The following is a 27,500-nucleotide window of genomic DNA, read 5'->3' as shown; positions in this document are numbered from 1 at the left end:
TGTATGTGAGTGCATGTGTACATGCGTATATACGTCTATGATTCTATTCATATGCATTATTGGTTCATGGAACAACATAGTAAAGTAAGACAAGTTTATAATCCCCTGAACTTTGATTAACGATCCAACTTTTCTTCCACAGGTGAGCTCATCCGAACAGCGCGAGAAGGACAACAACAACAACACATGTAAGGGGAGGGAATGTGGAAGGAACGGCATGACGTCAGCATAATCACGGTAACAGGGAAGGAATTGTGTGTGTGTGTGTGTGTGTGTGTGTGTGTGTGTGTGTGTGTGTGTGTGTGTGTGTGTGTGTGTGTGTGTGTGTGTGTGTGTGCGTATGTGCATGTATACATATGTGCACACGTGTGTGTGTATACCTGTGTGAGTGAGTGTGTATGTATACGTATGTGTACGTGTGTGTGTGTGCGTATGTGCATGTATACGTATGTGCATACGTGTGTGAGTATATACCTGTGTGTGTGTGTGTATATATGTATGTGTTAGTGTGTGTATGTATCTGTACGTGTGTGTACGTGAATGTATGTGTACGTATTTATGCCCTTGTATGTGTTTATGTACATACACTATATATTTGGTAATCTTTTCCTCTTTCATGCTCGTTCCATTTTATATTCCCTTTTCTTCAATTTAGTCTCTTGCCAAACTTTTTCTTATTTCTGAAAACTATTTTTTGACAATTTACTCAGTTCTTCAACATTTAAGATTTCCTTTATTTCCTTTTCAGCTTAATCCTTTTTTAATTTTTTTCTCAAAGAAGACTCCGTTTTCTTTACTCATCTTTGAGTTTTCAAAAATCTTCGTATCTGTACTGATTTTTTCACTTCTCTCTGTATTATATATTTTTTCTCGCATTTACTTCCTTCCTGTATATAATTATTATTTTTCTACTGTTCTATATTCAATCAACTTTAAGTTTCTACTACTCATTTTTCTTCCTTTCAATAACTAAAGAAAAATCTCCCCACAGGCTGGAAAAAGTGTCTTCCATAATTTCCGTAAAAAAATGTCAAATTTCTGAATACTGTTCCTCTTTTCATCGTATCAACGTCGTTCCCCTACAGTTTTACTTTCTTTTATCCTCATCGCAGTGTTTGTCCTCCTCCTCCTCCTCCTCCTCCTCCTCCTCCTCCTCCTCCTCCTCCTCCTCCTCTGTCTTCTCTTTCCTCTCCTCTCGCAGTTATCGTCCATTTTCTCCCCACCCCAATCGCATTGTCTTCAATTACCCTTCGAGAAATTGTTTTTTCTTTTTCTCTTTCAATTTGCTTGCCATTACAGACACTCCCTCTTCTTCCTCCTCTTCTTTTTCATCTTCCTTCTCCTTCTCTTCATCAGCCTCCACCTCCTCTCCATCATCATCCACCTCCTCATCATCTTCCTCCTCTTCTTCTTGCTTCTCCTCATCGTATTGGTAAACCTGCCACTGGTGATCCTCGTCTTCTTCCACTCTCTCTTCTCTTTGTCCTTTCCTCCTCCTCTTCTTCCTCCTCCTCCTCCTCCTCTTCCTCTTCCTTCACTTCTCCTCCTCTTCCTCCTCCTCCTCCTCCTCCAGCTCCTCTTCCCCTCCAGGTTTTCTCTTCTTTATTCTCTTCTCTTTCCATTTCCTCATTTGCTCCTTATTGCAGATAACTATAACCTATTCCTCCATGTATACTTCTTTCCCCACCTTTTCTTTCACCGTTTCCTCCTCTTCTCTCTACCCTTCCCATTTCTCTTTCTCTTTTTCTCTTCCTTTCCCTCTCCTCTTCCCTTTCTTCCTCCCTTCCCCTCACACACACTCACTCCGATGGTCTTCAGTCTTCTTGTAGAACCCAGGCCACTGACACCATCTTTCACCAAATTTCCCTGTTTTTTTTGTTTTTTTTGTTATGTTCCTCAAGCCTTGTTAATCCGCTTCCGTCTCCTCCCTTCCCTTAAGTCCCAAATTTCTCTTTTCCTTCTTTTCATCTACCTTACCTTTCCAATCTTTTCTTCCTTCATCCTCTTCTTCGTCTCCCAATTCCTCGTCTTTCCCCATCTCCTTTTTCATCACACGTACTCTTTACAAGTGCCCTATGGTCTCTGTTCCTTACTGATAAGAACTTAAGGTCTGAGCGCTGCCATAAGGTTGTTATTGTGATGTGTTTCCAATAAGCGTTTCTACCTTAGGGCAATTCGACTTCAGGCGAACATAAGAATGAGACTACAAGAGACCCTAAGGCCTACACTAGGCACTTCCATGTCCACTACCACCTACCATCCCTATCCATAAAGTTATCTAACCTTCTCTTTAAACAACCGATAGTTTCAACGCTCACTACATGGTTACTAAGACTATTCCACTCGTTAATTACTCTATTGGTAAACCAGTTCTTGCCTCTTTCCTTCTTAAGCCCCAGACACACCGAGCTTACGACCCGTTTCCGTCCACCGCCTTCGATGGTGGCACTTTTGTTTCTCTTCTTCATGACGGGGGAAGCAATTCATTCCAATTGCTTCATTGTCTTGGAATTCTTTTTTATAAACAGAGGAACAGCACAAATCATCCTGGTCGCCGGTGGTCGGAAACAAGTCGTAAGCTTGATGTGACTGGGCCCTTACGATGTTCCTCCGATGTTCGAAGGAGTTATGAGAGGAACTTATGAAATTACTCCTGAAGGAGTGACCGACGAAGGGCGGGGTTCTTTGGTCTGTTAGGTGATTTGGTTTAACGCCGCGAAACTCCCCCTATCAGAACGCTAGAACGGTGGCCCTTACTGAGGACTTTGTATCGTGGGATTTAAGGAACCATGCCCTTGGCCCAACTCGCTTGCGGCAGAGTTCGAACTGCCGTCACCTCGACCCCCGCCGCAAATAGCGACGCTCTAATCCATTCGTCCAGCGAGCATATTCATTTTTTTTTCTTTTATCATTATTTATTTATTCTTATTTATCTATTTTTATTCATTCATTTATTTACATATCTATTTATTTATTCATCTATTTATTCATTCATTTATTTAGCTATATATTTATTCATTTATTTATTTATTTTTACTTATTTATCTATTTATTTTTTGTAATTTGTGACCAGTATGGCGTAGTGTTTTATGCAATGCTACTGTAGCGGGAAGGGAGGGTCTAGTGTTACCCCTACGGATCAAAGTGATGTAGCATTATTATATTTTTGAAGACTCGTGCTTTTTCAGAGAGGAATAATAATCACATTTTAACTTCTATTATCCCTCCTCCACCGCTTCCTCCTCCTCCTCCTCCTCCTCCTCCTCCTCCTCCTCCTCCTCCTCCTCCTCCTTCTCCTCCTCCTCCTTCTCCTTCTCCTCCTCTCCTCCTACTTCTCCTCATCTCTTTTCCCTCCTCCGCCTCTCATTCATCCTCCTCCACCACTCTTCCTCCTCCTCCTCTTCCTCCTCTCCCTCCTCCTCCCTACTCTCCAATTCCAAGAATGACTGTCAGCGGCCGGAACAGTCCCTATAGCGCATAATAGGGCTAAGGTGACGGCTCCGGCCGCAGCTACTCAGCGTCTCCTGGCGTAGGCTTCTCACGACCTTAAATTTTTCCTTTGAACATCCTTACAGCTCTACAGCGTGATATCTTCCCCAAGGATAGAAACGCTAGTTATTACAAACGAAGGAGATTTTTTTGTGATTATTTTTGTGTTTTCCGGTGGTCGAGGTAGGTTCTGGGGTATTTTAGAAAATAAGAATGAAGGATACAGCAAGAGACCATAAGGCCTACACTAGGCAGTTCCATGTCCTTTACCACCCGTAATCCCTATACATAAAGATATCTAACCTTCTCTTAAAACGACCAGCATGGTTACTAAGTCTATTCCATTGTAATGATAAAGCGGGTCTTGCCTATTTCCTATTTAAACCTAAATTTGTCCGGCTTGAAATGTCTGGTCTATCTGGAAGTAATATCTCTCACAGTTGAATTCTTTCTTCCATTCCAGTGAATCTTTCTCTCTCTCTCTCTCTCTCTCTCTCTCTCTCTCTCTCTCTCTCTCTCTCTCTCTCTCTCTCTCTCTCTCTCTCTCTCTCTCTCTCTCTCTCTCTCTCTCTCTCTCTCTCTAACATTGGTAACCAAGATTACTTTTATTCAAAGTAGAAAAACAAAATCTCAAAAAAGTTCATTATTTCGTAACTTTGAGCAAAATTTTATTTCCTGTTTTTTTTTTTTTTTTTAGAAATTCTTGGACAATCACTAAAAAAAAAGAAATACCTCAGAAAAACTTTTGTTATTTCGTAACTTTCAGCAAAACTTTCTCTGTTGCATTTTTCGAAATTTTGAGAAATTCCTTGGACAATCACCAGACTGCCGCTCTACAACATTCTCTCTCTCTCTCTCTCTCTTTCTCTCTCTCTCTCTCTCTTTCTCTCTTTCTCTCTCTATCTATCTTCAAGTCTCTCTGCAATTTTTTTTTAATTTAAGAATGTGTGTGAAGACTATTGTGAACTGTTGTCTGTGCACGATTTTTACCAGTTCTTTGGCACACGCTGCCATGATTTGTATATTTGATTGTCGTACAAGTGTGTATTTTATATATTTTATTTTATTATATTCGTTGTGAATTTTAAGAATATATGTGAGATCCATTGTGTACAATTGTCTATACAAAGTTGTGACCAGTTGTCTGGTTCTCGTAGCCACTGGAGGAGCAAATGGAGCCCGGGTAGCTTCGGCAACATGGACTACCTCCCCCAGTTCCAACTACTGCGGATATATTAAGCTCTTTGACCATTGTACCTCATTACACCCCTGAAGACGGTCCTAGGACTAGGACCGAAACGTCGGGCATTAAACATTCCACCTTGAGTCTGGTGTTTACGTTTCCCCCCATTCAACTTGGATCCCAGACACCAGATCTTCACACATATTGAATATATATATATATATTTCAATCGCTCATTTTCCATTTTCATTCCATGCCATCACGGTCGAGACTGAGAAGGAGTTCGATGGAAGCATATACAGAAACTGATACGTAGTAAAGCTATGGACTCGAACCAAGCTAAGACGTAACAAATGGGCAGTGACTTAAACTATTTGTTATGTCTCCGAGTCCAAAGCTTGACTACATATCATTTTCTATATATATACTTCCATCGAGCTCCTTGTCACTCTCGACCGTGATGGCATGGAATTAAATTAGAAAGTTAATATGGTTTAAAAGATGAAAATTCATGTATTAGGGACCATTCAGTGTATGTATAATATATATGTATGTATGTATACAAAACATCATGGATGATCTCCTGGATGAGAACTTATTTCTTAGACCCAAGTCACGGGTAATGGTTTAATCTTACTTTTCCACAGCCACACATTTTACTAAGAAGGCCAGTAACGGCATGCAGTAATGTGATGCTTTTGAATCCCTGAACGGGGTTTTATTTTGAGTCTGCCACGTGATATCCCTCGACACTAACCACTGCACCAACAAGCCGTGTGTGTGTGTGTGTGTGTGTGTGTGTGTGTGTGTGTGTGTGTGTGTGTGTGTGTGTGTCCGTCCGTGCGTGCGTACGAATACGTGTGTACGTGTGTATAAGAAAATGAATTAGAAATAGAGAGAGAGGGAGAGGGTGAAAGAGAGAGACAGAAAGAGAGAGTTTTTGTGATATTGATGTTGTCCTTAGAAATAAGCTCTACTCCAAGAGAAAAATCACAAAAGTAGTTCCTGTAACTACATTAGCGCGAAGTTCAATCAACTGACCCAGTGGAACGGAGACAAGTCGGGGAGGAGGAGGAGGGATTGGGGGAGGTGGGAGGGGGAGGGGGGAGGGGGGGGCTAGGGGATTCAATAGAGGCCTCGTCACAAATCGTCAGCTATGAATTGGAATGAACTTCGTTGTATAAGTTTTGGGAAATCTTTCTAGAAAGAAAAATCAACTTCGAAAAATCTTTGTGCTGAAAGGAAGCAACGGTGCCCAGAGTTCTGAGTCGAAATTAACCCATTTGTAGAAGACTTTTGACCAAAATAACTCCATCGAAGGACACTTTCTAGAACTTAACTGAATTATAGAAGACTTTCGGAAAGAATAACGTAGTCGTAGAAGACTTAAAAGAAAAAAATCGAAGAAGACTTCGTTCAGAAAAATACTTAATCGGTATGACGTCACTAGTGGCAAAGGGCCAATTGTCTCGATTGATAAGAAGTCTTGGGACTTGTCTTTGTCCAAAGGCGCAATGAACAGACCTTCTGGTAATACGCTGTGCATCTACGTTGTAGTCCAACTAGACCAAAACGAAGTTTCGTTGTAGCTTCTATTGGTTATACACGTATTGAAATAAGACCTGGTCTTACAATGTGTATCTACGTTGTAGCCCAACTAGACCAAAACGAAGTTTCATTGTCGCTTCTATTGGTTATAAACGTATGGAAATAAGACCTGATCTTACGGTGTGCATCTACGTTATAGTCCAACTAGACCAAAATGAAGTTTCGTTGTAGCTTCTATTGGTTATAATACACGTATTGAAATACAGCGGAAGGCTTCCACGTTCAACCACGCAGAGGGACTTCGAAATATGACAAGAACGGAGGCTTTCTGGCAAGATCCCAAGAGAACGATATGTTCCCTCTCGCAAACTCGGTATCATAACCCACTGGTCGCTAAGAAATAACTAACAACAACAACCTCTGACCCTTCTCTTCCATTACCCTGCCCCCTACCGTCCTCCCCTCTTTCTCTTCTCTCTTTTCTTGTTCCTTATATATTTCTCTCCTTTCCCCCTCTCTTTTCCCTCTCTTGGATCCCTCTCGTGTGTTTCAACTTTTCTCTCTTCCCTTTCCGTTATCACGTCGTTTGGTTCCCCAGTCACGTGATCATTTCTCAACGATCCTCCTTCCAGTTGTCGTCATTTCTCTTCTTTTCTCTTCTTTCCACTCCTGTGCAGTTCCTCCTTCCCTCCTTCCCTCCTTCCCTCCTTCCCTCCTTCCCTCCTTCCCTCCCTCTCTCTCTCCTTTTCCCCTCCCTCCCTCCCTCTCTCCTTTTCCCCTCCCTCCCTCCCTCTTTTCCTCCCTCCCTCCCTCCCTCTTTTCCTCCCTCCTTCCCTCCCTCTCTCCTTCCCCTCTCCTTCCCTCCCTCCCTCACTCCTTCCCTCCCTCTTTCCCTCCTTCCCTCCTCTTTCCCTCCTTCCCTCCTCTTTCCCTCCCTCCTCCTTTCTCCCCTCGTATTCACTCACTCATCCCTTCCCTCCGCCCCTCCCTCCATCTTTCCCTCCCTTCCTCCTTCCTTCCTTCTCTCACTCACTCACTCCCTCTCTCCTCCCTCTCTCACTCACTCAATCACTCACTAACTCCATCACACACTCCCTCCATCCCTCATTTCCTCTCTCTTCCTAACTCTCATTTCCTTCATCTCCCTCTCTTGTGATATCTCTCTCCTCTTCCCTTCATGATTCCTTTCCTCCTCTTTTTCCTCTCTCCCTCCCACTCTCCCTCCCTCTTACTTCCTTTGCCCTTCCCCCTCTCCCACTACCCCTCCCTCCCTCTTACTTCCTTTTGAACCCTCCCTCTCTCCACCCTCCCTTTCCCCCTTTTCCCCCTCTCCTCTCTACCCTCTTTCTCCTCTCCCCCCTTTCTCCCCTCCCCCTCTCTCCCTACTCTCCCTTCCCCTCCCTCTCCCCTTTCCCTCCCCCTCTTCCTCCCTCCCTCTCCCCTCCTCTCCCCCTCCCTCTCTTCCCCCTTCCCTCTCTTCCCCCTCCCTCTCCCCTCCCCCTCATTCTCCCTCCCACTCGCCCTGGAAGAGCAGCAATAGTGGCAGTGGAGTTGCAAGAGGAGTGCAGGGAAGGAGGAAGAGAGGAGGAGGAGGAGGAGGAGGAGGCAGAGGCAGAGGCAGAGGCAGAGGAGAAGGAAATCAGGAAACGTCGAGGAAGAAGGTGATTCGTGCGTGATGTGATTTTTGGAGGAGGAGGAGGAGGAGGAGGAGGAGGAGGAGGAGAGGAGGTAGGGTGGAGGAGCTGGTGAAGGAAGAGGAGGAAAAGGAGATGGAAAGGGAGGAGGAGTAGGAGGAGGAGATGAAAGGGGAGGAGGAGGAGGAGATGAAAGGGGAAGAGGAGGAGGAGGAGGAGATGAAGGGGAGGAAGAGGAGGAGATGAAGGGGAGGAGGAGTAGGAAGAGGAGGAGATGAAGGGGAGGAGGAGTAGGAAGAGGAGGAGATGAAGGGGAGGAGGAGTAGGAAGAGGAGGAGAAAGAGGACGGGGAGGAGGTGGAGGAGAGAGCGAGGAGTTATGAGAGGAAATGACCAGGAGTTGGACAAGGAATGTGCTACGTAGGAAGAAAAAGCAAGGATAAGAAGAGGAAGGATAGCAAGAAGAAGAGGAGGAAGAATAGAAGGAAGAATAGGAGGAAGAGGAGGAAGAAGAATGGGATGAAGAGGAGGAAGAAGAGGAGGAGAAAGAGGAGGAGGAAGAATAGAATGAAGAGGAGGGGGAAGGTGAGGAAAAAGGAGGAGGAAGAGTATGAGGAAATCGAGGAGGAAGAGTAGAAGAAAGAATAGGAGGAAGCGAATGAGGAAGAGGAGGAGGAAGAATAGGAGGAAGAGGAGTAGGAAGAATAAGAGGAAGAGGAGGAGGAAGAGGAGGAGGAAGAGGAGGAGGAAGAATAGGATGAAGAGGATTAGGAAGAATAGGAGGAAGAGGAGGAGGAAGAATAGGAGGAAGAGGAGGAGGAAGAATAGGATGAAGAGAAGGAGAAAGAGGAAGAGGAAGGGTAGGAGGAAGAGGAGGAAGAAGAGGAGGAGGAGGAAGAGGCAGAAGAGGAAGAGTAGACCAAGGAGGGATACAAAGGAGGATCATAACAGAAGAGAAGAGAGGACGATGACGAGACAGCGCAAGTAAGGAACAGCTGGTTGGATGGGAGGAGGACCAGCTGCTGTGTGAGGAGAGATGAAGAACCAGCTTTGTGTCACGAAGAAGGACTCCACCATCTGTCGAGTGAGGACACACAAATTTAGGGGAAGGGACGCGGAACAGCTGGTGTGGGGAACCAGCTCTAGTGCCGAAAAAGGGTCAAAACCAGCTGTTATTGGAAAATAGAGAGCCAGCTACAATGTGAAGGACGAGAGAAAGGAAAGAGAGAAAGAGAGAAAGAGAGAGAGAGAGAGAGAGAGAGAGGGAGAGAGAGAGAGAGTGTATGAGGTGAGTGGGACTGAGATATTGAGAGATTGAGATATTGAAATATTGAGATATTGAGAGAATGATAGATTCAGGTATTAAGAGATTGAAATACTGAGAGATTGAAAGGTTGAGACAGTGGGAGACTGAGATACTGAGACACTGAGAGACTGGGAGACTGAAAGATTAGGAGACTGAGAGACTAGGAGAGTGGGAGACTGAGAGACTAGAAGACTGAAAGACTGGGAGAATTGAAAATTGTAATATTGGGAGACTGAGAGACTGGGAGACTAGGAGACTGAGAGACTAAGAGACTGAGAGACTGGGAGATTGAAAGACTAGGAGAGTGGAAGACTGAGAGACTGGGAGACTGAGAGGAGACTGAAAGACTGGGAGACTGGAAGATTGAAAGATTGGGAGACTGAGAGACTAGGAGACTGGAAGACTAGGAAACTAAGAGATTAGGAGACTGGGAGACTGAGAGACTGAGACTTGGGACCAGCTGTTGTGTGTGGGAGAGGAAAGGAGTCAGTTTCGAAGTTGGAAAATCCCGAAAACCTGAAAGAATCGAGGCAAAGCGTGAGAACGAACGGGAAGAGGAACAGGAAGAGGAGGAGGTGGAGGAGTAGGAGGAGGAGGAAGAGGAAGAAGAGACGGAAGAGGAGAGGACAGAGGAGAGGGAGAAGAGGATAGGGAAAAGGAGGGGGAAGAGGAGGAGGAAGATGAGAGAGGAGAGGAGGAAGAAGAGCAGAGGGGAGAAGTGTAGGAGGAAGATGAGAAGGGGAAGAGTAAGAGGAAGAGGAGAGGGGGGAAGAGTAGGAGGAAGAGGAAAGGAGGGAATAGTAGGAGGCAGAGGGGAGAGAATAAGAGGAGGAGGGGAAGAAGAAGGAGGAGGAGGAGAAGAAGGAGGAGGACGAGGAGGAGGAGGAGGCGGAGAATAGAATAAAGATGATTGAAAGAAAAAGTAGACTGTCAGTGGAACACCTAAAAATGCTGACGGCAATAGACTTTGGAGTCGACCATAAATACGATGAGAAGCAGTGATAAAAAGAAAGGAAGAGGAGGAAGAAGAGGAAGAGGAGGAAGAGGGAGAGGAGGAAAAGGAAGAAGAGGAAAGGAAATTAAAGAAGTGTGGAGGAAGAGGGAGAAGAGGAGTGGAATAAAGGAGAAAAATGTAGAATACAAGATAAACATAGTCTGTTATGAATGGATTAGCTGAGAGTGGAAGAAGTGGAGAAAATGAAGATGGAAGAAGTGGAACAGGCATAGACCAACTTGGAGGATGGAGTTGGCCATGGAGGACCACGTGGAGGTGATGGAGGAGGAGAAGGAGGAGGAGGAAGATGCAGAGTTGAGATTGAAGACGAGGTGCGATTGGATTTATCGCTTTCGCTGCAAAGGAGAGGAACATCACCTCCCCCTCTTCCTCCTCGTCCCCCTCGTCCTCCTCTTTCTCGTCGTCTTCCTCCTCGTCGTCCTCCTCATCATCGTCCTCCTCCTCCACCTCCTCCTCCTCCACCTCCTCCTCCTCCTGTTCCTCCTCCTCCTCCTGTTCCTCCTCCTCCTCCTGTTCCTCCTCCTCCTCCTGTTCCTCCTCCTCCTCCTGTTCCTCCTCCTCCTCCTGTTCCTCCTCCTCCTCCTGTTCCTCCTCCTCCTCCTGTTCCTCCTCCTCCTGTTCCTCCTCCTCCTCCTGTTCCTCCTCCTCCTCCTGTTCCTCCTCCTCCTCCTCCTCATTATCATCGCCATCTTCATCCTCCTCATCCTCATTCTCCTTCTCTTCCTTCCCCGCCTCCTCCTCCTCTTTATCCTCCTCCTCCTCTTTATCCTCCTCCTCCTTTCTCTTTTTTCTCTTTTTCTTCCTCTTCCTCTTACTCCTTATCCCCCTCCTCTCGTCCTCATCTCTGTCTTCTTCATTTTTGACTTCGTCATCATCGCCGTCGTTGTCTTCATCGTCTTTCTTCTTGTCCTTGTCCTTGTCCTTGTCCTCCTTGTCTTTGTCCTTACTCCAGTCTTCGTCTTCATTTTCATCTCCATCCACATCTTTATCCGTGTTCTTCTCCTCCTCTCCGCATTCCTCCTCTCCTCCTTCCTCATCTTCCTCCTCCTCATCCTCCACGTCCTCCTCATCCTCCACGTCCTCCTCATCCTCCTCGTCCTCCTCATCCTCCACGTCTCCCTCCTCCTCGTCCTTCTCTCCCTCCCCTTCCGCTTCCTCCTCCTTTTCCTCCTCCTCCTCAACGTCCTCCTCCTCCTCAACGTCTTCCTCCTCCTCCACGTCCTCCTCGTCCTTCTCTTCCTCCTCCTCCGCTTCCTCCTCTTCCTCCTTTCCAACCCGGAAGGGGTGAGGCAAGACGGATGGATGGGAGCCGGAACAGCGGACAAAATGCCACCCAGTACGAATGGGGTTGAGGAGGGAGTGGGGGGGGGCAATTCTCCCGCTGTGTTTGAACTTGCACCTCCTCGATATTCACACCCATTTCCTCCCCACACTATCTCTACCTAATTCCCCATTTTCATCCGTTCTGTCTCCCCCCCCCCTTCCCCCTCACCCCGTCCCCTCTCCGGTGGCTTCTTTTCCCCCCTCCTCCTACCCCCCCCCCCACTCCAGAGGGTCCTTTCATCCCGTTTTCTGTTACCCATGATGCTCCGTTTTTGTCCCTTTGTGACAAGGGTGTGTGTGTGTGTGGGGGGGGGGGGGGGGGGGTTTTTACCAGTGAAACAAAATTGCCATTTTACACCAGACCCGTGATTCTTAATGCCATTTCACCCTGGACCGATCCTCACCAATCGTTGTGACTTTGAAAAGCTAGAAGAAAGCTTTGGTTACACTATTCCAGACTTCCCTAAGAACACTTCAACATTATTTCTAACTTTCGTAAAGGTTTACCCTCTTTTGCCTTACCATTCAGTTTCTCATTCTATGGCGCAAAGGTAATTTGACATTTGTATATCCGAACACCAGAAGATCGTAACCGAAGTCGTTTCTACTTTAAACGAACTCACGACGGTTGGCGAAAAGAAGATGGTTGGGGATGCACCAGAGGCTCCCAAGAGCTCAAAGAAACGAATGCTTACTATGACGGTTGTGTACAAATACACAACATAATGTTTATAATCTCATCTGTTTGATGAATTGCTTTAGGGATAAGGGGTATGGGATGTATGCATTATGCGGAGGGGAACATAAGAACATAAGAATGAAAGAGACTCCAAGAGACCATAAGGCCTACACTAGGTAGTTCAATGTCCATTACCACCTCTCATCCCTATCCATATAAGAACACAAGAATAAAGGAGATATAAGAAGAAAGAAGGAGATTTATAAACAAAGAAATTAATAAACAGAAACATTTGAGGAATCGATTCACTAGGTTTATATAAGAAATAATTTCATACTACCATACTACGTTCATCCCTCGGCCGGTCAGCCTATTGTACTGACTAAAGGGGCTGACAGCTAGATTTTATTACGAAAACTGCTGACAGAGGAACTTCCTAGTTTCTAGAAGCCGACATGACATATGTCCCTAGTTTGATTCTAGGACTTATGGTTTCGGTGTCTCCTACAGGATCTTGTTGTGTTTTCTTCCTCCCCCCCATGGCAAAAAAAGAAAAAAAAGAGAGAGAGAGAGAAAGAGAGAGAGAGAAGAAGAAAAAATGGGGGAGGGGGGAAGTGAGAGAGAGGCAACTTATGGCACCCTATTGCTCAGTCCTTCATTTTTTTTTTTTTTTTTTTTTTTTCTGTTCCAGTTGTTGTGTTCGACGTGACCTTCTCTGCGGGAAGGTTGTCTGGTCTACTTTGGGTCCTTCCCCTAACCCATTCACTTGATTTTACTCCATCATTACTTTTTCTCTCTTTTAATCGACCTCCTCGTTCTACTCCCTCCCCTCTTCTCCCCCTTCCCTTTCCCTCGTCAGCATCAGGATTTTTGGAAATTCGAAAATCTGAAAAAAAAAGGTTGGAGGCCAAAATAAAATCGTACAAGAAGACAGAAGCATCAAAACAACTGAATGGCAACACGCAAGAAACTCATGAGCCAACAAAATACAAATTGAAGTATGGGATCTCATGAAGAATCGTCACCTCAGACTTCGACAGGGTGACAATTCTTCCTGTGGGCTATCCTGGGGTGACAATTCTCCATGTAGGCCTCCTGGGTTTACAATTCTTCGGTTGTTTAAGTTGGTGACAATAAGTATAACCCTCATTCAATCTAACCTAACCTAACCTAACCTAATCTAATCTTTATTCCACTATTAATATTCGACGTACTGGGGTGACAATTCAGGTGGGATCTCATGGGTGACGATTCTTCATGTAGGCGTTCTGGGGTGACAATTCTTAATGTGACCGGAAATATGAGCAAACATGCCATATATATATACATATATATATATATATATATATATATATATATATATATGTATACATATATATATACATATGTATAATGCCTTGACATCATAGCTTACTTCTTTCTCGTGAAATCTAAATCTTTTAGTCTTGTCAAAAGATCGTTAGAATTTTTCAAATGTGTATTGCTGATCGATCCCATTGCCTGTGATAGCGTAGACATTTCGCTAGTCTGTGGGGTGCACTGCCAACCCCTGAAGTTATGGGTCGCATACATGTATATATATATACATGTATATATATATATACATATATATATATATATATATATATATATATATATATATATATATATATATATATGTCGTCAACCCTAGAAAGGTCCCGTCTACAACATGAAAAGAACAGATAAAGCATAACGATAATGAGAGTCGTGAGGCAGCGAGTAATTTGGGGAGATCAGAGACAAACTCGAAATCAAACACAAACACACTTCTGAAAAGGGGAGGCCGGAGTGGTTGGGGGTCGGAGGAGAGGAAGTGGGGAGGAGGAGGAGGGAGGAGGAGGAGGGGGAGGAGGGAGGAGGGGAGGAGGAGAGAGGAGGAGGTATTCCAGTGCACTTCGTCTGGAGGCTCTAGTAACGGAGTTGATACGAAACGCAAAGTTCCTCAAAGTTGTCCACCCCCCCCCCTTCTCCACCCTCCACCATCATCATTCACTCGCAGCTGGTGCGCCATGTGACGCCATATTGACCATTTGCGCGCATGCGCCGTGACGTCACGTGGAGGAGAGGGAGGCCTCCACCAACCCACGTCACGAGGCTGACATTTTGTTCTGTACGTAATGCGAAGGGGAGAGACGTGAGGACCATTTATTTTGTGGGGCCTAATTTCATCCAGATTACCTAATGAATGATGCATCTGGTCCCCAGTGTTCTCTACATACCTAATTACTCAATTTTAGTCAACATTGTCTACGGGTTCTGTCACGGGGTTAGGTCCATATGCGTGAAGAGTCACAGTTACCCTCTGGTTCAAAGGATTTGATTGAATGTCACAAAGATGGCTTGTAATACGTGCAATCACTGCTGCATTTGTTAATTTCAAATGACAGGTCTGTGTTATATGACATTTTGTCTTCTTGTTTCCTCTCTCTCTCTTTCTCTCTCTCTCTCTCTCTCTCTCTCTCTCTCTCTCTCTCTCTCTCTCTCTCTCTGTCTGTCTCTCTTTCTCTTGCTCTCTCTTTCTCTGTCTCTCTCTCTGTCTCTCTCTCTATGTCTCTCTTTCTCTTGCTCTCTCTTTCTCTCTCTCTCTCTCTCTCTCTCTCTCTCTTTCTCCAATTTTCTTTGGGCTTTCTCCCTGAGTGGCCCTTAATTGGACTTTCCCTCATGTTATTATGCAGATCTGGGCAACTCTTTTGTCTCCCACATGACGGGGTGGCAACGGGCTCTCCTCGTCGCCATCTAGCGGATGCCCTGCGCACTACGCGAGCTCCTGTTCCCACCGCTGCCACCACTGTCATCTCTGCTTTCACCGTTCCCACCACCAGCGCCACCTCTGCTATCCAGTGTGGCACCATTATCGGTGCACATAGTGACATGTTTTACAAGAGGACTTTCATCACCATCATCACCACTATCACCACCATCACCAGTATCACCACCATCACCATCAGACTGGTTCTCACGATCGCTATGCATTTTCGTTGTAAATCAATGTTATGCTCAATAGCAGCTGTTGTTGATCAAGTTGCATTATGCTTATTCCCAGAAGTATATTACCTGTAAGTGCTACTTGGCAGCTCGTAAGCAGTACAGCAGCAGCTCGCACTTCGCAACAACCATAATAAACCTTAGAATAATGGATTCTAATTCTTATGATTCCCGATAAGAGACACTTTTTTTAGACAGCTTCAGTGCTTTTCCAGATTGAACTGACAATTTTATGAAATCTGTCATTTAAGGAAATTTGATTATGGAGGATGGGCAGGGTGTGGAGCGCATAAGGTTTCCAATTATGACCAAAATGTAATCTAAAAATACTGTAAATATATAGAAAAATAGATCAACTAATTAGTTAATGAATGAAAATGCGGAACTAGGATTCTACAATATATGTAATCAAATAATCAGTAATGTTATGTACACATGACGAAAATGGTAGAGTCCGACGTGACTTTCTTGTGCGTCTGCACTTTGACCTTTCTGAGATCGTACCCGTACCGCCAGCTTGGTCGTCAACACTGTGTTATCGAAACCAATAATCGCCCTTAACGTCGGGGATGGACTCAGTAAACAGGAGCATTAATGCAGCAAGACTGTCGTCACCTTTGTCTCTGTATCTGATTTGGTCATTACCTCCTCCGCTGCATTACCCGAAGGAGCCCCAAGGATCATAACAAGGTTGTGATGACCACGCCATATACGCATTATACGCCCACCGCCTCTGTACGTATGTGTTTCATAGATATACCTTTGCTGTTTATGTCACGGCCGTTGCAACTATGCGCACAACAATTTTCTCATAATTACGTGGTTATCTGTGTTGTTATAACCGCGAATGGCGTAAGGAACCAGCTTTCTTAATGGAAAGTACCGCGGATCCTTCTCCAGTTAAGACATTCATTGGCATTGAAATTACTTTTGCACTCTGCATACGACTCACTAAGGGACAGAGTTTTTGCTAATGAAATAAATTCGCCAGCCGGCAGTTAGATGAGATTACTTCAGTTAAGGTCACATCTAGACATTAAGATAGTCATGTTAAGATGAACGGACTAAAAAACCAAATTCAAATATCAAAAATTTGGTGTTGACACCATCACAACACTCATAAGAACATAATGTAGGAGACTGCAAGAGACCATAAGGCCTAAACTAGGCAGTTCCATGTCCCTTACCACCTGTCATCCCTATCCATAAAGTTATCTAATCTTCTCTTCAAACAACCAACTGTTTCAGTGCTTATCACATGGTTACTAAGTCTATTCCTTTCATTAACTTCCCTGCTGGTAAACCAATTCTTGCCTATTTCCGCCAACCGGGTTACCACCAAAATAATCACCCGAAAAAATTAAAGTTGGTCACTCTCGTTATCACCATCCCTCATTATCGCCTCCAGACTCATCAATGGATGGAGGAAAATCTTCCTCACACAGGCACAACTGAGGAGGAAGCTATCCTGTTGACTATTCCGGGGCTGTGATGGGGAGGAGAGAGAGAGAGAGTGGGAGAGTGGAAGAGAGAGAGAGAGAGAGAGAGAGAGAGAGAGAGAGAGAGATAGGAGGGGGGAGGGAAGATTTCCTCATAAGATCCATTATCTCCCGCGCAAAGCACCAATTACCTTTTGGCTGTTTCCTTGTTTTCTGGCGAGTACTCCTCCCGTTGCCGCTGCAGCTCGTCTCAAGAATTTAGCCATTTACTCCACACACAAAGACTCCCATTAAGAACGCTTCACTGTCGAGACTTTACACCATTATGAAGTAGGTTTTAATGAAGAGGTGTATTTTTATATTCAAGTATACTTACGTATGTATATGTTTATGTATTATGCATGTATACATATATGCATGTATTTATGTATGTTTACATGTGTTATGTATATATTGCACATAACCTGTGGTCGAGAAATTTGTCTTCCTAGTGGTTATTTTTGCTAAAAGCCCGATGATTCCTGGATATTTATTCCATCTATTTTTATTTTTTAGTAACGGAGGTCAAAAATCAATAACATAAAATCCAAGCGAGTTAAAGGCTCTAATACATTTGTAAGATGAACTGTAAATCCCTCTTTCGGAGAAAATAAAAAATGTGGTACGAAGATACGTATATTATGATCACTCTGTGATCCACCTACCCAAATGTATAACCACGCTGAAGAGGATCACACAGTGATCGTAATATACGTATCTTCGTACTACAATTTTCTTTTCTTCGAAAGTGGAATTTCCCTTTAACAATATATAAAGAATATATATATGAGGTATCAACTTCAGCCTGAATCTGCATTCATCGAAGCAAAACGTTCACAAATAACGATCCACCACAAAAGATACACGATTGATATATATACTATATATACTTTCACCAAAATGTACTACATGCAACGATAAGGAGAAACAAAATAAACAAATGTTCGTTATTTGTTGAAAAAATTATTTGGACAGAAATCGACGAAAAGTCCATTGCATCTTCGAGTGACTGATAGTAATAGACAATTCACACTTGATAACTGGTCGTTGTTGTGATCATTTAACTAAACACAAACACACACACATGTACACTTGTACACACACACACACACACACACACACACACACACACACACACACACACACACACACACACGCACGTACACACACACACACGCACGCACACACAAACACGCACACAATAATCATTACTAATTCACTTTCCTGCCTCCGTGTTTTGAGCGTCCAAAACATTTCGTGATTATCCGTCATACATGCAAGGAATCTTCCTTTCATCCTTCCCATCAAAGAGTATCTCTGAGTTGAGTTCATCCATAGATAATTATGCTTAATCCCTTTCCCTATGTTAAGCAAAGAATAACCTAAAATAATTGAGCGAAGGGTCAACGACATACGTCAGAGATATTCAAATGGATCAAAGGCTTTAACAAGGGTGACGCAAGCAAGGTCATCATATTAAGACAATAGGGCAGGACTCGTAGTAATAGATTCACGTTAGACAAATTTATGTTTAGGAAGGAAATAGGTAAGAATAGGTTTAATAATAAAAGGTTATTGAATGGAATAGACTTAGTAACGATGTAGTGAGTGCTGAAACAAATGGTCGTTTTAGGAGAAGATTAGATAACTTTATGGATAGGGATAATAGGTGGTAATGGACATGGAACTGCCTATTTTAGGCCTTATGGTCTCTTGCAGACTCTTTCATTCTTATGTTCAGAGAGAATTACCCCCCTGCCGCCTTTCTTCGAAACCTGCTTCCATCTGGCACTGGAGCCCCGAGGGGCTGACGCTCGGTCCCCGTTCCCCTTCCCTCCTTAAATATCTCCTGTACCATCTCCATGACAACACCTCCCAAAGGATAGAAGCGCTGGTTATTGCCGCTTGGTCTCGTTAAGAACCGAATGGTCAGACAGCCAATGAACTTCTCCCCCTCCCTTCCCCCTTCCTCCATTTGTACAGCTGCACAGAAAACTATCGTTAGTAAATCACGCTAATCATTTTGACACAAAACAACGAAACTATTTGAGACAAGTTGAAGTCTCCATCGGAAATAAGATTATTATGTTATAGTGAATCCATATGAAATCCGGAACTATTATTCGATTCATATTCATTCAGAAGGAATTCGAACAATTCGAACCCCAGAAATACCAACCCTTCGGTATCATAAGGTTATGTTCATTAGCGAATGTTTCGACACCCCTACTAACGATAGTTTTCTGTGTAGCTGTACACAATATCCAAAGGCCGTAGCCATGCACAAATCGTTCCATTAGTGCATGACTCCTGTTCAGGTCATTCAGAACTAATGACAGCTGTTCTGAACAATCAAAAGCTCGTTATGCTGTTTCATGAACCGTCTAATGTTTGCAATTTCTAGGTCGAGAGCGAAATCAGGTTCTTTGCTGTAGCTAGAAAGTCGTCTAATAAATCTTTCTCACAGTCCAAACCAAAAGTCTTGGTCAGTGCCTTGATACTTAACTATGTCAACAAGTTTGGATAAAATCTTATTGGATTATATATGAAATGGATGAAAACTTGAGAGCATTTTTTTCGTTTTAGTGTGTGTTTGTTCCTTAAAGAAATACTCTTGTGTATATGTATTGAATGATCATTTGACAAATTAGTTAATCTATCTACTCGCCTATCTGGTCGCACTTTTAGATATTAATCCACTTCTTTTATCTTTTTGTCAAATGTTGATTAATCTATTTTTCATCAGCCTCTTCATCAACTAAGATATCTTCTTTTGAGCTAAGAAAGCCTGAACTTCTAAACAAACAAGCATAAAGAATTCTATAGTACGATTCAGTAGACTCTACAGAGTTACATGGAAAATAATTAACCCTCTTAACCTTAAGGTTTCATATATATATATATATATATATATATATATATATATATATATATGTATATATATATATATATATATATATATATATATATATCAAAATTATGTATTTGTACCGTGATGAATTACAGAGGTTGTGTCGTTGTTCAGGGGTTAGGCCGATCCTGCAGTGGACTACTAAGGCTAAACTACAGCTACAGTTAGACTCGTATTCTCACCAAAACGAACCACTATAGGATACTAAACTCGTAATCTAGCTCACCCAACTAAAATCACATTGTATGTGACAGTTGATATACAAGAGGCTTTTCCAGATTTACTACACATATAATTCAAATTACCTCAAAATTTATCACTAATTATTTTTTTCATCAATATTCCTTCTACTTTTTTTTTTCTTTCTTTCCTTTTTCCCTCCATTATCTGTGTGGATCAAGTAGATTTAACATCGAGAATTATTTTGTTTATTTCTGCTCTTACGAATTAACTTTGACGAACTGATAATTAATTTAACAAACACCTTGGACATACAGTCACGAACAAAATTTTTTTACAGAACCAGAATATTTTATAATACTTTTTCCTTACACTTCCTTTTATGTATTCAAGAAAATGACCTAACAATAAGCTAAATAGTACATATTAGAATATATCACATACTTGACAAAAAATAGATCATATTGACGTCGTGAACTGTAGTGTGTGTCAAAACTTTTGTTTGTGACTGTACATTTGATCAAGCCCAACAATACAAGATTGTTTCTACATTAACTACATCAGGACCCTACTGCGTTATATAGTCTCATTGCTTTCTATTACCCTCAAGTAGCTAACATCATCTCTAACATGCATCTAACAAGAAAAACTGCACCAGCACAGTAAATGGCAGAGACCCTTCTTCACATCTCCTCCTCGCCCTTCTCCTCCTCTCCCTCCTCCTCCTCGTCCTCCTCCGTCCTCCTCCTCCTTCTCCTCCTCCTCCTCCTCCTCCTCCTCCTCCTCCTCCTCCTCCTCCTCCTCCTTCTTTTTTCAAACTCTCCCTTCTCTTCTTCTTCCTCTTCTCCTCTTTTATACCTCCTCCTTCTCCTATTCCATCTCCTCCGTCGTCTTCTCTTCCCCTTCCACTTACAGCCCCTGCCTCCTCCACATAACTATTCCACCTCTGCAAGCTTTCTTCCAACCAACCCCTTCACCTCCTCCACCTTCCACTCCCGCTCCACCTCCACTCGCTGTCTATTGATCTCGCGGCTTCCCATCCACCCGTCTCTCCACACCCACTGTTTCACACCCACTGGTCCACAACTACACACTCGTCCACACCCATCCACCCAAGGCCACTCCACCCTAGGCCATTCCACCCTTATCCACCAGATGGCCATAGGACTTCACAATCCTTCTGTAGTGGAGTGTCTCCACATATACACACCTTCATACATCCACTTATTTCAGTGATTTTATTTATTTGTCTATTTATGTTACTCAGTCATCCACATGTTCATTTTCGTTGCTCTACTCCGTCTATCTGCATCCATTTTCATCCATCCATGCATCTTCTCTGGATGATTTCATCCTCTGACCTACATCCATGTGACCACACCCATCGCGTTGGATTTTCCAGTCAACTCGTGCCAAGTCTTTTCTTATTCTTCCATTTTTTTTTACCTTGATTTTACTATCCATTCATTAGACCATTCAAGTATTACCACACGCATACACCCAGACGCACGCACACACACATTGTATGTACGGTATGTACGTATGTATGTATGTATGTATGCACGTATGTATGCATGTATGTATATCTATCTCTGTTTCCTGCTATTTCTATTGATTTCTATTTCTATCCTAGCTTCCATTACCTATTTCTCTTCATTCATCCACTTTATGAACCCGCAACTTGACAAATATTTAGCTTTCATTACATTTCACTGTTCTGTTCTGCAGTAGCCACACAACCAAATTAAATTTACATAAATTGCGTCAATATTCTCGGTATACAAGGAAAAACAACGACAAAAATTCTATTCGACATCATGTCTTACGTGTTCACATTCCCACTTTTGAACAAATCTTGAACTTTGCGAATGTTGCCTCCCCGAAACAGCATACCATAAGTTGGGCTGAAGACTACAATAACAAATATAGATTTGACAAGGAAATAGGCAAGAGCTGGTTCCCCAGTAGAGTTGTTAACAAATGGAATAGACGAGCGAGCGCTAAGACAATTGGTTGTGTTGAGATTAGATAACTTTATAGGTAGAGAGTACAGGTGGTAAAGAACATGGATCTGCCTAGTGTTGGCCTTATGGTCTCTTGCAGCCTACTCCTTTCTTATGATGTTATATCAACCCACCCTAAAGCTTTATACAGCATACATGACCATAGCTTGTATACTATGTGCGCATGTAGTAGTAGTAAAGCATTGGAGACACCACCCACGCTCGGTTGGGAATCTTAAGGGAGGCCTTTGCAGGGCAGAAGTCTGGCTTCTCTTCTGCATGGTCCATCTTCACAAAGACACGCTGGGTATGTCTGGATGGATACAGTAATTGGTTTTAGGTAAGGACAGAGCATACATGTAGCAGAATGGTGGTGGATTGGATTCGTGTGTGTGTGTGTGTGTGTGTGTGTGTGTGTGTGTGTGTGTGTGTGTGTGTGTGTGTGTGTGTGTGTGTGTGTGTGTGTGTGTGTGTGTGCGTGTGTGTTTGTCTGTCTGTCTGTCTCTGTGTGCGTGTGTGTATGTGTGTGTGTCTTTCTGTCTGTGTGTGTCTATGTGCGCGCGCGTGTTTTATGTGTTTTGTCTGAACAAGACATCACACTAGCCCGATGTAATCATACATACGTATCCTTATTATCAACGCCTGGTCCTCTTTCTCTTTGTATCTCTCTATTTATATCTATTTGTCTAAATTTGAATGGAAAACCTGAACGATGTTTTATCTCTCAGGGTTCCATACTGCAATGATTTCTTTCCATGACGACTTTGTGCCGTGATTGATCAATTTACTTGTTTATATATTTATCTATTTATCAATTTATTTATCCATTTATTTAAGTATTGTTTTTATTTACTTATGGATTTATTTATTATTCAATTTTATTTCGTTTTACTTTATTTTGCTTTATTTGTAATAATAGTTTCACCCGCCGAACACGTAGACCAACGAGACCAGATTTATCATAAGTTTATTAGGTTTTTGCCTATTTTTTCATAGAAATGATACTATATCAATTAAAAGATGTAGTAGAAACCCAACTTATTAAGAGGTACAAAAGATTCAGCATTATTTTTGCCAATCTAGCATTATTTCAGCTACTGTCTAGCATATTCCCGCTTAGGTAATCTGTTCAGTTCTGTGCTGTATCTGTTCTCATCCGTCCTTCACAATTTTTTTTTTTTATTATTTTTTTTTTTTAGATGATTGAATTTAATCCATTTAGTGGGACACAATGTCTTTAGTAGAAAGAAAAAAAGTAGATGAATATATGAATAATAAATCTATCAACCAAGAGCTTTTCCCCCCTTATATGGGAGGTAGCCAACGCAAAGGCATGGATCCACTCCCACCCATTCCACTCCCACCCATTCCACTCCCATCCACTACCCCTTTCCACTTCTCATCTTACCTCCTCATGAATAGGTGAATTAGTAAATGAATAAATGAATGAATAAATATATACATGAATAAATATAAGAACGGTATATGAATCCATAAATTATATAAAAGATAAAGAAGTTTACCTTCAGCCCCCCCCCCCCAAAAAAAAAAAACATGAAAAGACTCACCATGATATGTGGAGTAGACTGCAAGAGACCATGAGGCCTACACTAAGCAGTTACACGTCCCTTACTACCTCTCATTCCTACCCATAAAGTTATCTAATCTTCTTTTAAAGCAACAAATAGTATCAGCGCTCACTACATGGGTACTAAATATATTCTATGCGTTAACTACTGTCTTGGTAAACTAGTTCTTGCCTATTTACTTCTTAAACCTAAATCTGTCCAGTTTAGATACATGACCACGAGTCCTGCCCTGTTGTCTTAATATGATGACCTTGCCTGATCTCACCCTTGGACGGACTTCGTCTTCGAGAGCGTTGCCGGAACGAAGGGGTTCCGAGGTTGCGGGTATCCACTTTGAGGAGAGGACGCACTTGACATATTTTATTCCGACGAAGGCCTTTTGGTCTTAGGCTCGTTTCATACGTATCGACTTTTCGCCGTGTGCAGTCCACGACACATCGTCGTGCTCTCAAATATCCGTGCGTGTCTATGGAGGCTTTCACACGTCACAACCACGACCACGTGTGAAAGCGTCCATAGACACGCATGGCTATTTAAGCGCACGACGTCGTGTCGTTGACGGCGCACGGCGAAAAGTCGATACGTGTGAAACGGGTCTTACATTTCCATCTTGTCGGGATCGTTCGACTTCGTGAGTTCGAGTGAACGGCGAAGAGGATCTCGGGAAAGATTTTTTCTTTAACTTTCTTCAATAGAAAGAAAGGTCTGCAGACGAGACCAGACGTTGGTCTGTCTCAGCCAGCTTAGGAGCAGACCAATGCCAGACCAAGGTCTTGAGAGACGGTCTAAGGTCTGAGTCGGGCTTCCATCGACCCAGGGCTTCTCTGACCCCCCACCCCTCCACCTCCACCCTCCGCCTTGCGTTTACCGCGATAGAATGTATGGAATGTTATTTATTTATCTATCATTATTATAATTATTTTCACATCCGACCTAGTTATGGACCAAAAGGTCTCCTGTCGGCATGCTCCTCCTTTGTAATCCTTTGATTCTCTGCATTGCGAATTCCAGAAATTCTTAATTTTTCGGAACTCTCCAATTTTAGGAACTCTTTGATATTTGGAAGAAAAAAAAAAAGTAAATTTCGTGCAGGAAAAAGGGTCACGGGGCAAAAATCTGAGGAAATCAGGGATGTGATACAATAAAGCCCCGTTAGAAAACTTAGAAAAAAGTTTTCGGGGTGAGGGGGAGGGGGGGAAGGGGGGGAGGGTGGGGGGATCTGTGATTGGAGTCCCCAAGAGCGGGCGGACCAGAGGTGGCTTCTCAAGAGGCACGAAGGGCCAAATTGTGCCTACGTGTGCCTACGTGTGTCTGTGAGAGTGTGAGTGTGTACGTGTCTGTACGTATGCGATGATCATCCAGTCTGCTTGTGTGTGCTCGTATGTGTATGTTATGCGTATATGTTGTATATGTTTTGTGTATGCGCTGTGCATATGTATATGCGATATGTAAATACATTATATATATATACATATATATATATATATATATATATATATATATATATATATATATATATATAATATATATCATGTGTATGTTGCTTGACATGGAATGTATCGATGAGTATGTATATATATCCCACTGTGAATGCATATTGCCAATATAAACCGCATATCCTTTCATAAGTTATGGGATTTTTTGTCCTTGAGCTGAGACATAAAATCGAATGCGATTAAGTAGTGTCAAAAAAGAAGCTATTCTTAGATGACCCGTTCTTATAATAGATATCGATGTCTGGTGAGGGTCGAGGCCATCCCCCACGTGACGTCAGCCATTTACTCCAGTTGACAAATTGCACTTCTGACGAAAGTAAAAAATATATATATTTTTAACTTAGATTAAGAAAGTCCCGAGTGCCGTGGAGGAGTGAAGTACTTCCCAGACATTTCATCACTTCATAAGACGTCAAGATAAATGAACTCTCCTGTCAGAGGTAACGCAAAACCAGTGGATGGGTCTACATCATCGATTTGATTGCATGAGGACAATGAATTAGTCCATGGACTAGATGAACTCCGTAAGAGTCTGCGTATTCAAGTGACGTCCAAGAATTGATCACCTTGCTCTCTTTTGGTCAACAAGACCAAACAGAAGCCCTCAAGACAAGTCTTCAAGTCTTCAAGTCTTTAAGTCTTCAAGTCTTCAAGTCCAGACGTCGGGAGTCGCGTTCGTGATTGGCTGAGCTTCGAAGTCTTGCAGAGTGGAAGACTAAGGCGTGTGACGTCATGTCGCTTGTCTTTGCTGGATGGTCTCAAGGTCAGACAGCCAGAAGCTTTCTTCGGTTGGCGAATAAAGAAGGAAGGAAGGAAGGAAGGAAGGAAGGAGCCGCCTAGGAGGACCATCACCAGCAGGAAAGAAAAGAATTGGTTTGTTCTGACCTGATGGTATGGGTCCGTTCAGAGAGAATAAAAGAAAAAAGAAACAAAACATGCGTTTTTACGAAGGCTCTTCCACAGGGAACCAGAGTAATGTTTTTTGTTACATTTGAGTTCTCAGCTGAGACGCTAATGAACTCGGACGAAGAATTTGTGATAGAATCTGGAACTTTGTATGTTTGTTCCTGAAGAGCGTAAACATCCGGGTGACATGAAGATAGGGTATGAATTCTCAAAAATAAAGAGACCTCCAAAAGAGAGAGAGAGAGAGAGAGAGAGAAAGAGAGAGAGAGAGAGAGAGAGATAGAGAGAGTGACAGACAGACACACATATACAGAGACAGAGAGACAGATAGACAGACAGACAGAGACAGAAAGACAGACAGAGACAGATAGACAGGCAGAGACAGATACAGAGACAGACAGATAGACAGATAGAGACAGATATACAGGCAGAGACAAAGAGACAAAGGCAGAGACAGAGACATACGGAGACCGAAAGAGAAGAGAGACAGCGACAGACAGTGACAGAAAGAGAAGAGAGACAGACAGACCAACAGACAGACAGACAGACAGACAGACTCTTTGGCTCGAACATGTAAACGTGACCAAAATTCTTTGGCCATAGTTGAAAGAGATCCACAAACACAGGAAAACATGAAAAACTGTCGTCTTTTGTTTGATTTGAAGGAGTGGCTTGTATTTGGGAAGGAAAAAATATTCGGCCTATTGATATCTATGCCTCTCGTTCCGGTGAAACGTTCTTCCGTTCCGAGGATTCGTTCAGTCGTTACGGGTAAACGTTATCTCGTTCAGGGAAAACGTTCTTCCGTTCCGGGTAAGCGTTCAGGGAAAACGTTCTTCCGTTCAGGGGGAAATTTCTTCCGTTCAGAGTAAACGTTCCGTCGTTCCGGGTAAACGTTCTCTCGTTACGGGGAAACTTTCTTCCGTTCTGGGTAACGTTCTTCTGTTCTGGGTAAACGTTTTTTTCGTTCTTGGTAAACGTTATTTCGTTCCGGGAAAACGTTTTCTCGTTCCGGGAAACGTTCTCTCGTTCCGGGAGAGACGTTTTCTCATTCGGATGACGGGGTGGATTGCGGATGGTGGATGTGGATGGACACGTTTCATCCAGGAACTCCATCTGACCCATCTTGATGCATCCAAGTTTTGCAAAAAAAAAAAAAAAAAAAAAAATTGTTGCCTTGTTTCTGTTGTAAAAAAAAATCATCGTCAGAAAAATAATGTAGAAATGAATTAGATATTCAACAATGAAAGATATGTTTGCACAGAACTAGTATGTCACAGGTCAGCGGAGTAGATTGTGTTTATTATTTCTAGAATTTTGTCTAAATAAGATAGAACACTATTATTCCCACGTAATTTCCTTTGTCTTTAAGTTGAAGAACTTGTTCATAGAATGATGTCAAACTGCCTTTAAATTTGTACATATACCAAATTACTTTCCTCCCTAACAAGGGGATGGCCGTGTTAAAGCATATACACTAAGAGAGAGAGAGAGAGAGAGAGAGAGAGAGGAGGGGGGGAAGAGAGGCAATACAAAAGGACACAGTTCTTCCAATTCAAGACCTGATAGCCGAACATGGTTCATCCCCACCGCTTCATTACATAGCTACCAAGAAAAAGTTATCAATAAATCAATGGATTCGCAATCTTCCAAAACACATTTTATTCATATTAAAGGTCACTTCTACTAGAAGAACAAATCCGGTTCCTGATTATCTGAGTTGTTAGCTAAAATCCTGAGTATGTGGTTCCTTCT

The 27,500-nt window shown here is 42.9% G+C and overlaps 1 protein-coding gene across 6 annotated transcripts in view; it reads left to right on the top strand.

Annotated features, from left to right (window-relative positions):
* Shab (potassium voltage-gated channel shaker cognate b) overlaps positions 1-27,500 on the top strand; it is a 578,013-nt gene that overhangs the window by 194,174 nt on the left and 356,339 nt on the right. The window contains exon 1 of one of the 6 annotated variants that reach the window (XM_076210480.1): positions 148-237. The exons of the other annotated variants lie outside the window; for them this stretch is intronic. The gene's annotated coding sequence lies outside the window, so the exon portion shown is untranslated. Of the gene's footprint in view, positions 1-147; positions 238-27,500 lie in introns of those variants that run through there. 6 annotated transcript variants of the gene reach the window in all.

The sequence above is a fragment of the Oratosquilla oratoria genome, chromosome 27, assembly GCF_046742065.1.
Source record: "Oratosquilla oratoria isolate Oo_2021 chromosome 27, ASM4674206v1, whole genome shotgun sequence".
Taxonomy (NCBI): domain Eukaryota; kingdom Metazoa; phylum Arthropoda; class Malacostraca; order Stomatopoda; family Squillidae; genus Oratosquilla; species Oratosquilla oratoria.
Note: the sequence above shows the minus strand (reverse complement) of the source record. Positions and strands in the feature narration are given on the sequence as shown.